Source organism: Taudactylus pleione, unplaced genomic scaffold, assembly GCF_031769625.1.
Source record: "Taudactylus pleione unplaced genomic scaffold, aTauple2 ptg000026l, whole genome shotgun sequence".
NCBI classification, from domain to species: domain Eukaryota; kingdom Metazoa; phylum Chordata; class Amphibia; order Anura; family Myobatrachidae; genus Taudactylus; species Taudactylus pleione.
Genome location: NW_028284428.1, coordinates 12,753,208 through 12,767,146, shown reverse-complemented (window position 1 = coordinate 12,767,146; position 13,939 = coordinate 12,753,208). Strand labels below are relative to the sequence as shown.

Genomic DNA, 13,939 nt, shown 5'->3' with positions numbered 1-13,939 from the left:
AAATTCTACACACAATACCCCATAATGACAACGTGTAAAAAGTTTTTTTGAGATTTTTGCAAATTTAATAAAAAAATAAAACTAAAGGTGCATACACCCACAACGATTTAGTTAATGAACGATTTTAGTAAAAGATTTTCTACCTTGAAAAAATGAACTAAAATCGTTTACTAAAGTTGTTCGTTTACTATGTTCATTTAAATGTAATGAATGATTTTTATGAGCTACAAACGATTTTTGCATATTAACTTAATGAAAATCGTTGAGTTGACAAGTCTGACTGAACTACAAACTACAAACTAGAAATGTGAACGCGCATGAACAATAATCGTTCATCGTTTGACTCAGAAAGTGAACGATTTTTTTCAAACGATTATCGTTAAACGATATCATTTAACGATAATCGTTCAAAAAATCGTTGTGTGTGTATGCACCTTTTGAAATCACATGTACATAAGTATTCACAGCCTTTACCATGAAGCTCAAAATTGAGCTCAGGTGAATCCTGTTTCCACTGATCATCCTTGAGTTGTTCCTACAGCTTAATTGGAGTCCACCTGTGGTAAATTCAGTTGATTGGACAAGATTTTGAAAGGCATACACCTGTCTATATAAGGTCCCACACTTGACAGTGCATGTCAGAGCACAAACCAAGCATGAAGTCCAAGGAATTGTCTGTAGACCCCTGAGACAGTATTGTCTTGAGGCACAAATCTGGGGAAGAGTACAGAAAAATATCTGCTGCTTTGAAGGTCCCAATGAGCATAGTGGCCTCCATCATCCGTAAAATGGAAGAAGTTCGGAACCACCAGGACTCTTCCTAGAGTTGGCCGGCCGTCTAAACTGAGCGATCGGGGGAGAAAGGCCCTAGTCAGGGAGGTGGCCAAGAACCCGATGGTCACTCTGTCAGAGCTACAGAATTCCTCTGTGGAGAGAGGAGAAGCTTCCAGAATGACAACCATCTCTGCAGCAATCCACCAATCAGGTCTGTATGGTAGAGTGGCAAGATGGAAGCCACTCCTTAGTAAAAAAAAGCACATGGCAGCCCGCCTGGAGTTTGCCAAAATGCACCTGAAGGATTCTCAGACCATTATGATACAAAGATTGACCTCTTTGGCATGAATGCCAGGCATTATGTTTGGAAGAAACCAGGCACCGCTCATCACCAGGCCATTACCGTCCATAAAAAGAAGCATGGTGGTGGCAGCATCATGCTGTGGGGATGTTTTTCAGCGGCAGGAACTGGGAGACTAGTCAGGATAGAGGGAAAGATGACTGCAGCAATGTACAGAGACATCCTGGATGAAAACCTGCTCCAGAGCGCTCTTGAGCTCATACTGGGGCGATGGTTGATCTTTCAGCAGGACAACGACCCTAAGCACACAGCTAAGATATCAAAGGAGTGGCTTCAGGATAACTCTGTGAATGTCCTTGAATGTCCCAGCCAGAGCCCAGACTTGAATCCGATTGAACATCTCTGGAGAGATCTGAAAATGGCTGTGCACCGACGCTTCCCATCCAACCTGATGGAGCTTGAGAGCTGCTGCAAAGAGGAATGGGTGAATGAAGTCTACTGTAGGAAAATATACTTTTTCAAGAAACAGGAGTCCAAAACACAAAGACCAAGTATTGTGATATTAACAGCAGTCTAAGTTTGTTTAGTCGAGAGACTGTTGTTGATGACTACTGAAAAAAGTGGTCTTTATTCAAGTTTCTAAGAAGAAGGCCAAACCCTAGTTACTTGATTTAGTAATGTTCTCTTGTGTGGCTAACCTCACCTTTTTTACAGGTTGCTACGAAGAAGCTTCAGTAGAAAATTTATGTGAATTGGAGAAGCTTGTAGTGAAGCTGGGGTGTGAAGTGCGCTATGGCTCAGTCTCCTACAAAATGACTCATGTGGGGAAACTTAATTTCCTATCTAACATGGCTACCAATAGGGTATCTACACATGCACAGCACCATCTTGCCACTGTGTGAGAGCGAAATGGTGGAGGACAGCAGTCCTCCTCTTAGCTAAGTGAGACCCGTGACAATTCCTGCTATATACCGCAGTCCCAGGGCCGGCACCATTAACCAGACAGAACACACATTCACCAGGTTAAGGGCTGCAACGCTGCAGTACCCCATCTGCCACCACACACTGGGCCTGATTCAGACCCACTCGCTAAGATGCATACTCTCGCTGCTGCCGATGGTATGCAGTGTGCAGGGCCGGATTTACCGCTAGGCAAACTAGGCGCCTGCCTAGGACCCGGCGGTCACATGGGGCCCACGGACGGGCCCCCCGAAATCCGGCCCTGATCACCTGGCGAACTCAGTTGAGGTGGTGCAGCCGGTGCATTGCAGAGGGCACCACATGGAAGCATTGATTAATGAGTCACACTAACTCATTACACTGCGGCCGGCTATAACAAAGGAGGAGGCGATCCGACACGCCTCTTCTCCCCTGTCATCTCCTTTCTCATTATTCTCTGTGGTGAGAGGCGGCTGGTGATGTCTGAGGGGTGGGGGCTTTAGAGACCAGAGGCTACGGGGGGCTGAGTGGGCTTAGGCGGCTCCTGAGCGGCATGCTTCATCTCCGGTGCGGGCTGCTGGGGCCATCTGCGGTGCGGACTGCTGACCCGGAGACTGCTGCTGCGGTTTATGCTGATGGCCAGCCGGCTGCCCCTCTGACCGCGGTAGTTGGACTTGCCGCCCATGCCTCGGCCGCCACTTCCCCACCTGCAAATGTTCCCTCCCACACCTCCACCTGCCCTAGTGACCGGCCCCGGTGTGAAAACCAGAGGAGAGGAGCAGTACAGCAACTAGCCTACAGTCAGACTGCGTGAAAGGTCAGCTCTCTCACTCACAGTTAACTCCTGTTGTGGTTTTTTATTTATTCTCTCTCTCTTTCTCTATAACATACTGTACCATTTGTCTCTAACCTTTACCCTTTGCCTATCACTCACTGCTTCTCCTTGTAATCCTCTTCCGGGTACACTCTCTCTCCGTCACCCACTGCCTGTCACCCTCTTTGTCTCCGTTACCCTCTCCCTGTTACCCACTGCTTGTCACCCTCTCCCCATCACCCTCTGCCTCTACCTGTCCCCCTCTCCGTTACCCACTGCTTCTCCCATCACCCACTGCCCCTCACCCTCTTTCTTTCACCTACTCTGTCACCCTTACTCTCTCTCTGTCACCCACTGCTTTTCCCTATCGCCCTCTGCTTGGCATTCTCTCCCCGTCACCCACTGCTTCTCAATAACACCCTCTGCTTGTCACCCTTTCCACATCACCCTCTGCCTCTCTCCGTCACCCTCTGCCTCTCTGTTACCCTCTCCCCGTCCCCCTCTCTCCCCCCATCACCCTCTCCCTGTCACCCTCTACCTCCCCCTGTCACCCACTGCTGTGGGGCATATTGTGAAATATATAGATATATATATTATCCTTAATTTCCACAAGGTTTCAACAGAGTCTAACAAGGGGTGGGCCCCAAATCTTGCCTAGGGCCCCATGTCTAAATCCGGCTCTGGCAGTGTGTATGCATTGTGCACATGTGCATACCTTAGTGAAAGTTCACAATGCATTCACTTGCTGCGCAAAGACAGCCCAGCAGAGTGAGTGACAGAGGAAGCTGTTTGTAGGTGGTAACAGGGACTGGCCATTAAAAACGGAGGTGAGGAGGTGCAAAAGCAGGCGTGCCTGAGCATCTCAGCGGCGTTTTAGAGGTGTGCATAATTATAAGACAGCATCATAGTACACGTCACCTGGCTTGTTTTTACACTGAAGTGCTCGCAGTGCTTGCGGCAGGGTATGGTCAGCCTCAAGCGCTGCGATCGCATCCGATGTACCGATGGTTGCATACACTTCCTGGACATGACATGCATAAGTGGGTATCTTAAACAGGCTGGTGGGTGTCTGCATACACTATGTGATCGCTCTCTAAGAAATACTGGGCGTGCTAATGCATTGTTGTGCGGTAGCACTTCTTACGTAATTTGCATACACATCGTGCGAGCGGCTCTGAATCAGGCCCACTATCCCCAGTGAGCTCCATTCCAAGCAGTATTCGCTGGCAGTGCAGGAGTGGACGGTATGGTCTCGGACACTGCAACAGATAGACCGGCCCCTAAATACAAGTACTGGCTTCCCCCCCTGGGACTGGCAGTCCGGTGAACATACTGTTTTGGCAGCGCTAAGAGCTTTCAGCAGAAAGCCCACACTGCTAACTAGCAGGCTTACTGTGCTTCTAGGTACTGCAGACTATGAAGTCCCTAGAAGCTGTTTTGGTTTAACTGCGTGAAAATTTATGCTGGCGGAATGATGAGGAATCCCATGCAGCGGCAGCCCTACTCAAATCTAAGGTGGGAGCCACCACTGATTATAAATATGCCATAGTGAAAAACTGAATAGATTATACTCTGCAGCTTGTTTCCCTTTTTGAAATTAATACTTATATATAAAGAAAACTAAATGGTTCTAACCTTGTTCATGCACAATGTTATTTGAAAAACTATGGTACAATGAAGCCCAAAAATATCTATAAGAGATAAATGGACATCATGGAGAAATGTCTGTTCCTTGCTTTCATAGAATATGAATAAGAGAATTTATTTAAGACGATTTCTATATTAAGTTCTTGATAATGGTACGATCTCGACAGCAGAACACATATTCCTAAGTAAGATATTTACTTTCGGGCAATTAATTATGCTATATTTAATATACAATTAAACTAAAAAGAATCTCATGGACCTTTCTGCACACAAAGGCGATGACTGTTATACTGCAGGTCATTCATGTTTTGCATTTGTTATGTAAAAGAACCAGGTACATTAGGTTTGGGAATAAAGAAAACCAACACATCATTTTATTTATTTTAATAAAATGTTTTCATATGTTATAATTTCTGCAGCCTGATTTTTTTTTACTTCGACTTAATTTTGTTAATAGGCATAGAAAAAAAAATTAAATAAATATATGAATTTAGATTTTAGATGTATGATGTGCTTATCTTTAATACATATGTGATTCGGGTGGACAACAATTTTGTAGCACATTTGACAATGGTGATTTATTACTGATTTTGAAAACAGACATACGGTACTGTACACAGGGCTGCCATCAGGGGGGTACTGCCGGTACTAATGTACCGGGCCCGGGCTCATTGGGGGGCCCGGCAGTGTGCGGATAATCAGCAGGCTGATAATTGGTGTCTGGACTCGAGTGGAACATCGGCACGCTGCGGGCCCCCTGACTCATACACACTGCTGCTTGCACTGACGGAAGTGACACAGCATCCAACAGTGACACCGGCTGTGTCACTTTAAGGCGATGTGTGAGGAACAGACACTTGTTCCTCGGCGGTGAAGTCACTGGTGCTCTGGAAGGTTAGATGGCAGAGCTGCACGGCATGCACCACGTGTGAGGTAAGCGGCCGCCGGCGGGTCTGTCCCTCCAGCGACGCGATCAGCCCCCAGCCCCATTAAATAGAGGACATGGTCAGCAAGATGGAGGAGCCCCTCTACACCTGCTCACTCCCGACAGGAGACCGGCACCCTGCTGTGGTAATGGCACTGTATTGTATTACATCAGTGTGTGCTGCTGCTGCTGCTGTGTGAGTGTTTGTCTGTGTATAGTGTGCTGCTGTTTACAGCAAGGGGTGGACCGATAGATATATATATCTATATATATATATATATCTGTATATATACATTATATATATATATATATACACACACACACATTGTGTGTGTCAGGTTGAAGTAAGGGGGGGCAGGGGGGCCCTGTCTGTTTTATCTGTACTGGGCCCCACAATTTCTGATGGCAGCCCTGACTGTACATACATGCGGTAGCTATGATACATTATAGTTGGGTAATGGATGGCAGTCCACTTTCTCTAATACTTCATGGAATAACTTATAGTTCTATTACATAACTCCTACCTACATCCTTTATTTATATGAACCTTAAAGTGTATGTTATACAATTAATTGTGTCTAATTAATGCAATCAATTGATGCTCACATACAGTACATGGTACTATAAATGGAACAAACTGTCTATGATGTAGAAAACAGTACAGGTAATGCCTTTATACCTTGATTTGACTATTTAACACCAAGGTAAACCAAGTTCCAGTAAGACATCATTTTGAGGCTCATTCGAAGGAACATTTTATACATAGTATCAATAATTAAGCTGCTATGCTCACAAATATAAATTACTGTATCACATAGACATAAAATATCTGTATCACAGATTGAGTTATTACATTAGTAGGACACCTATATGGGTAGCACGGGATGTAGTCAGGATCCCGGTGGTCACAATAGCAACAGTGGCATCCCGACGGTCAGAATCCCAACAGTAAGTATCAGGGTTAGGGTTAGGCACTAGGTGGAGGGGTGGGTTAGGGTAAGGGTAAAGATTTGGGTAAAAATACCAAAATCCATTGAGATTTTGACCATCAGGATGTCACTGTCGGTATTATGACCGTCGGCATCCTGACTGTCTAGATCTCGTGGCAGCACGAGTGGGGAAAGTCTAGATTAGTTTTTTTCCCATTGCAAAATATAAAACTGACTTCTACTTCTATGCAAGGCGCCATTGCCCTGATTATGACTCACGCATTCATTACATTGAAATGTTTGAGATTATATATATATATATATACAAACACACAGGGGTGGATCCAAAAGTCTGTGGGGTCTATTTATCAAGCAGTGAAAGGTGTGGAGTAATGAACCAGTGGAGAATTTGCCCATAGCAACCAATCAGCTTTGAAGTAGCACTTCTCCACACTTTTCACTGCTTGATAAATAGACCCCTGTGTCCTGACATCTGCATGCGAAACGCTATGTTACAGTGTCACAACCGCTGTCACTGTAACATTTCGCATGCAGCTACTGTACACCTGCACACAGAGTATAGGCATGCCGCATATCATTTTAATCAGCAGAAGCTACTTGTGTGTCCTATTTGCATCACTGTGTTAATAAAATGCATTTGAAGGAAAAAAATGCAACAAAAGACGATCTGTGCTACAGAGTTATGGGGCGCTCACACGTTATGTGTAACGCAACTTGTAGCGCAAGGAGGAGAGATGTTTGTGGACACATCAGTAGTAGTAGATGTCGTCTCGTATTGATTTTCTGTATGTACAGATGTGTCCTGCTACATCTTTGCTCCATACGCGATGTAGCGCGCCCTGCTAGTTGCGCTGTGCCATGGCGCTTTGAGTGGCATCGTAATGTACTGAAGCACTGGAAAAGCAGGAGAGTGTAATACAACTTTCTGTCCTCCAGATATCGCTTTTCCTAAACTGCACTACGCATGAGTAAAACAAGATAATGCAATGTCTGTAGTACTGCCCGCTGATTGGCTAACTGAACCTTTCATTACGTACACTATAAATGTGTTCTGCCATCATTATTACAGTGTATTATGGTAGTTACACGTATCAGCAAGATCACATCTCATTTTTGAAAAGTCAGTGCCAGTCTGTGCGACATTGTTCTGCAATAATGTTCGGCACTCACACAGTGATAACATGCATTAGAAATGAACAGTTGGGTACTGTATAAAAACATCACTGAACTACAAGTCTCAGCCCAATAAGAGGTATTTTTAAATTACAAACTGACTGTGCATTTTATGCAGCAATGTTGGCAATGCTGTGCCACTAGGATTTTGTACAACATGTTACTAATCGGTATACAGCAGTAAGTGCCTTCACTGCGGCACTGTAGAAAGTGGTGTGCGGCACTCACACAGTGATGGTATGTCTTAGAATTTAGTAGTGAGGTCTGAGCAGTGGTGTATAAAACCATCACTGAACTACAAGTCTCAGCCCAGAAAGAGGTGTCTCTGGATTACAAACTGACTGTGCCACACACTTGCGGCAATGTTGGCACTGATACCTCTTTCTGGGCTGAGACTAGGGGGTAAATTTACTAATATTCGTGTCTGATCGAGTTTTGCTGATTAGAAACTTGATTTGCATGGCTAAAAATTGGGTGAAGCGTGTTTAGCTGAGGTCGTGTTTTCCGATTGTGTATCTGTTCGAGATTTCTCCCCCAAGTTGCAAGTGTCTGACCACAGCCAAACACCCGAGCAAGAAGCCTGCACATATCAGTGAGATATGTGAAGGCTGGTTGCGTGTTTCTAATGTAAAAAAGCGTTAAATGTGAAAACAAAATGACGTAGGGTCCCCCTCAAAAAAACTGTCAGCGGGCCACTCTACAGTTAGCGGTCACTGATTTGCTGGTGACTCCGGCTCCTGACAGTTTCCACGGTCAGTAGCCGGGTAGCGATGTATGTGGTCAGACATACCGTACATCACTACAGTACGAACTGGCCGGGTGTTGGTTTATTGTTTTACAAAGACCCATGGATGCTACAGAGACCAGCGAAAGGACTTAGATGAGCATAGGATTTTTGTTTAACAGGTAACCCATTGGAATTCTACTTGGAGAAGGGTACCGAACAGCTTGCAGCAGGTAAGTATATGTGAGTGTGGTAGATATGTAATAAAATTTTACTTACTACGGTGTGTGTGTCTTGTGGTTTTGTAACTATTTGTTTTTACAATGGGGGTACGGGTGCCGGCCGCCTGCTGGCACTTGTAGTTCCACAAGTGCCAAAGAGTAGGCATGCTGGCACCTGAAGTTCCACTGTAAAAAAACAATAGTTTAATTCTATTTTCCACACTATTACCCCTGCAACCAATGGTCAGGTGTGCAGGGAAGAGCCCAGGGCTTCAGCTTAAGCCTGGGGTGCTCGGGAGAGAGGGGACCCCTTTATTGGGGGGGTCCCCAACTTCCCTGAGATACCCAGCTTGGGCTGACTGGCTTGGGGTGATAATGCTTTGCCAGGGAGACCCGGTGAAAGGGTAACCTGGCTGAGGAGTTATACCCGGTCGATTTGAGCCCAGTTCTGGTTTAAATTAAAACTTAGAGGGAGCCCTACGCATTCCCCCCCTATTTTTAAAACCAGGACTAGATCAACAGCCCACTGCTGATTCCTAAAATACGGGGGAACCCTACACATATTTTCTCCTGTATTTTTAAAAACCGTGACTGGTTGAGGCACCTGGGGTTGGTTATGCTTTTTGCCCCCCCAAAAATTGACCCTACGTCAATTTTTTTTTCAAAATAACACTTTAGGTAGTTTACATGCAGAAACATACACAAATCACACTGATCTGTGTATGTTTCTCCCAAACTTGCAGCTCAGGAGGTGGTCTATTTTAAACTTCTATTTAGGTCCAAGTTTGCTACAATTACACCTGTGATTGTAATCACGATTCTTGGTAAATACCTGAGCTGTATCATTTTCACTGAAAATACTTTTAAGTTTGGTTGATGGTGTATTCAATCAAATTTGTATTCTTACCCGAGTTTTTCAGTATAAATAGAGAAATCTCTTCCGAGTTTGTCTTTAGTAAATTTGCGAGTTGAAAAAAATGCCCAAACACACCCGAGATTCAATCTTGACCATGCACGAATCTTAGTAAATTTGCCCCTTGTAGTTCAAGCATGGTTTCATACACCACTGCTCAAGCCCCACTACTCATTTCCAACGCATGTCATCACTGTGTGAGCGCAACACACCACTTTCTACAGTGCCACAGTGGCTGGCACTTATTGATGTGTACTGACTAGCGACATATTGTACAAACTCCAAGCTGCACAGCAGTGCCAACATTGCCACAAGTGTGCGGCATAAAACGCACAGTCAGTTTGTAATCTAGAGACACCACTTTCTGGGCTGAGATTTGTGGTTTAGTGATGATTTCATACAGCACTGCTAAAACCCTGCTACTAATTTCTAAGGCATGCTATCACTGCTGAAAATAGCCTGGCATGCAGAATTACTACAGTACTGTATACTATATTAAAGGCACTGTTTACACTCTGCAGTACTGTACAGTATGTGATTGGCCAGCCTGTCAGGGCTTACTGTTCTATTGTATTTTGTAGTGCCATGGCATATCCATCCACTGCTGTATTATTCACCACTGTAGCTTTAATCAGTGGAGCACTGGCCACCCAGCGGTAAAGCTGTGTATTGCATGCTGTGGATATTGTCAAGTATCACTGCGCCTTTCCGCGCCATGCTGCGCTATTCTCATGCTACGACTTAGAAGCCTGTATACGCGCTATGAGCAAAGATGTAGCAGTACACCTCTGTATGTACTAGAGGTCTTATTAGAACACTGTAGAAAATTACAGTACAATTGTTCTTTTATTTTTGCAGATATTGAATAATAAATGGAACAATATCGCTAAAAGTAGAAAGATGGAGAATACTGTATTTTGAGCCATTGACGCTGCAGGGATCGAATTGGTTGACCATACCATCTATTCACCAAAGCTGGCCCCTACTGACATCTTCCTCTTTCCAAAGTTCAAGGACTCATTTGTGGGAAGACTTTTGCATCTGATGACGATGTCATGACTGATGTACAAGAGTAGTTTGAGGACCAATCACCGTACTATTTCCTGAACGAAATCAAGAGATTGAAGCATTGGTGGGACAAGTGTATTGAAGTAAATGGAGGCTATGTAACAAAATAAATGCCATTTGAACTTATATTTGTCTCTTATTCATGGTCAGGACACCGACTTTTGGATCCACCCTTGTATGTATGTATATATATATATATATATATATATATATATATATTATACTGACTATTAATTACAAGAATATATATTTATATATTTAATTATACAGATGTATTTATAACCCATCCAATATCTGTTCAGAAACGCGAAACCTTTTGTTGGCCATCGTCTGCTGCTTTTCCATTTAGATACAATGCGGGGTGTTGCAAATTATCTTTAGTTTCCTCTTTGTTGCTAGAAGCAGGCTCATCATATTTCCTTCGATACAGAATTCGGCAGAGCACAGTAGTGATGAACATTTCCATCATCAGGAGCTGCTGATTCATATCTGAGATAAAAATAATATTCAACAGATGCAATATTAATAATTAATTGTAGTCATTAATGTTAGGACTTCCGTTTGGCAAGCCACCCCCCCTGACCCGCCTACCAAACGGGGCGAGCTGTCGATCAACATCGACAGCCGCCCCTTTTGGATGTGAGCGCCAGAGCGAGTGATTTCTTGCTTGCTCCGGGGCTCGTGCATGTGCAGTGTGCACGCCGCGCGCGCACACTGCCTAACAATCGACCCGCTTGCGAGCGGGTCTGAATCAGGCCCAGAATGTAAATTTTTTTTTACCAATCCTGAAATTACTACATTCTAGGCGCACTTTGTGTTGTACCGTTTGTTATCTATGCTAGATCCAGTGTTGCAGTGATCGTCCAAGAGCAGCTGCATTTAGAACTTTATTAAGTGCTTTTTAATGAAGACTTATTAAGCATTTGTAGAATTTAATAAGGACAGGAAAAAGTTTACTGTCTATAACTACATTAGGGTCCACACTAAACGCTGGTTGGTTCAATCCTTCTCTAGGAAATAATCTTAAAAACGAATTGGTCTGTTTGTTTGTCTGTCCAGTTATGCATTCAGACACCCCTAAACCGATTGGGATGAAACCAACGCGAGGTGGTCCAGTTGGATCCTGGCCAGGTTTTAAGGGGGTTAGGGTCCAGGTCAGACCTCCCATTGGTGTACGCTGGGCAAAACTGAAACGAGGAGCCTGTTCTGAGCCTTTTACTGGATGGATTTGGATGAAAACTTCACAAAGTGGTAACATTGGATCCCAGAAGACATACTAGGGGGGTGAGGTCCCAGTCAGACTTCCCGTTGGTGTACGCTGGGCAGAACTTTGACTGTTCTGGGCTTCCATTGCATGGATTCGGATGAAAACTTCACAGAGGGGTGGCAATTGGTCTGGGATGCCTAACTTAATAACTTGAAGATTTAAATTTGGGCAACACTGGGTACTTCAGCTAGTTCTATATAAAAAAACATATATGTACTGTAGATCAGAACTGAACTGCTCTATCAGCAAACTACAAATGTGAGGGATTCCTGGTTGTTCTACTGTAAAAAAAGCAAAAACATTCACAAGGTTGCCCTAAACCCAGATTATAAACCAACACAAATTTACATTCTACCAAGCGTTTTTCACAGTTTTTTCTTTTAACTCGTCTTGCATGTAACATCTCTGTATACATAATACACTGACATCAACAGTAGGCAACATCAATATCACAGATATGCTACATATTTAAACTCTCCTCCTTCTATTTGCCCTATATCGGTAGTTATACTGTAGTACATTCATATATGAACATCTGTTAGGTATGCAGTCACAATGTCGCTTATCACCAGGTCAACATTCACAGTGTCAACAGTAGAAAGCCGACATTGATGTTGTCAACATTGTTCAAATGTTGACATCATTAATGTTGACACCTTTCAAAATGTTGGCATTTCCATTAGGGTTAGCAATAGGGTTAGTGTTAGGGTTAGCATTAGGGTGAGTCAGGGGCCTATCTATAATGAGTGCAGGCGGGCATACGAGCCCTCGGGTCCAGGGGGCCCGCACCGCATACCCTGCACCCATATTATTTAAAAATCACCTGTCCGTGGTCCCGCGTCAGGTGTCAGCACTGCACAGAACACCGGAAAATGGCTGCCGTGGACAGTTTTCCGGCGTTCTGCACATGCGCAGTAGACACTGGGCACACTCTAGTGTCCAGAGTCTACTGCTTCTGCAGTGGCCGGCCAGCCACGTTAGTCGGCTGCAGTCCGCCGTGGAGAGAGGAGGAATGCACGGGGTATGCACATGGGCCCCCTCCTCTCTTAAAACCCCTGGGGTGAGTGTTAGTGTTAGAGTTGCCATTAGGGTAACTATTACAATGTAGTTTTCTTCTTATTCTGACCCTAACAATGTGGTCATGCTGAATGCCAACATGGTCGACATCATGAATACATCGACATGTTCAATGTCAATATTACAACCATGTCTGCATGATGAATGTTGACTTTGTGAATGTCTAACATATATACCTAACCCCTCTCCTAAGTAATCTTAAGCAGTATTAACCACTTGCCTAGGTCGGTCGCATTAGATGCGACCACACCAGGCTGGGCTTTCCCTGACATGGTCGCATCTGATGCGACCAGTCAGAAACGCCCACTAGGGGGCTCAGGGAAGCTAATCTTCCCGCAGCCACCTGTATCAGAGGGACCTCCTGGTCCCTCTACACCTGCAGTTCCCACTCCTTTGTGTCCCAATTACTGCTGGCCACAGTGATCGGGAACCCGGCATCACCCCCCTTCCTGTGCGGCTGACATCCATAGTAGCAGCAGCCATGGCTCCTGTAGCCACAGCTGCTGCTGCTGAGTCCCGATCACTGTGGCCAGCAGTGATCGGGATGCCGGCATCACCCCCCATGGTGCAGCTACAGGGCAGCCAATACCTCCATTACTGTACACAGCAGCTGCGTCTCCTGGAAGCAAGTCGCGGCTACTGCTGTGTCTAGCTGGCATCCCCACCTCCTGCTTCCCCTGGCTTCAGTGAAAGCAGCAGCCGCGCTGCGATGTGTCAGGAGACTCCAGCCAGTGGCATTCCCTCTCCACGTGGCTGCAAGGGCAGCCATCAACTCCATAGAAAACAGCAGGTGCGGCTCCTGGAAGCCAGCCTTGGCTGCTGCTGTGTCGAGCCACCAGCACCCTCACCTCCCCCGTTCGGCTGCTGTCTCACAGGCAGCTATCTCCTCCTGGTCGGGGCAACCCCACCTCCTCCTCAATCCTTCCGGCCAGGAGCAGTTCCACCTCTTCTGCCTCCCTTGTGCCCGATCACTGCTGGCCACAGTGATCGGGCAGTAAAGACACAATATATGTATGTATGTATAATATATATATGCAGTATGAACTGTATATATGTGTATGTATATATATATACTGTATATATATATATATATATTATATACACACACAGTATATGTGTATATATATATATATATATATATATATG

The 13,939-nt window shown here is 44.9% G+C and overlaps 1 pseudogene across 1 annotated transcript in view; it reads right to left on the bottom strand.

Annotated features, from left to right (window-relative positions):
- Window positions 1-10,701: 10,701 nt before the first annotated feature.
- LOC148539222 (organic solute transporter subunit alpha-like) overlaps window positions 10,702-13,939 on the bottom strand; it is an 85,559-nt pseudogene continuing 82,321 nt past the window's right edge. The window contains exon 11 of the transcript XR_015870502.1: window positions 10,702-10,938. The product of XR_015870502.1 is annotated as an organic solute transporter subunit alpha-like (transcript). The remainder of the gene's footprint in view (window positions 10,939-13,939) is intronic.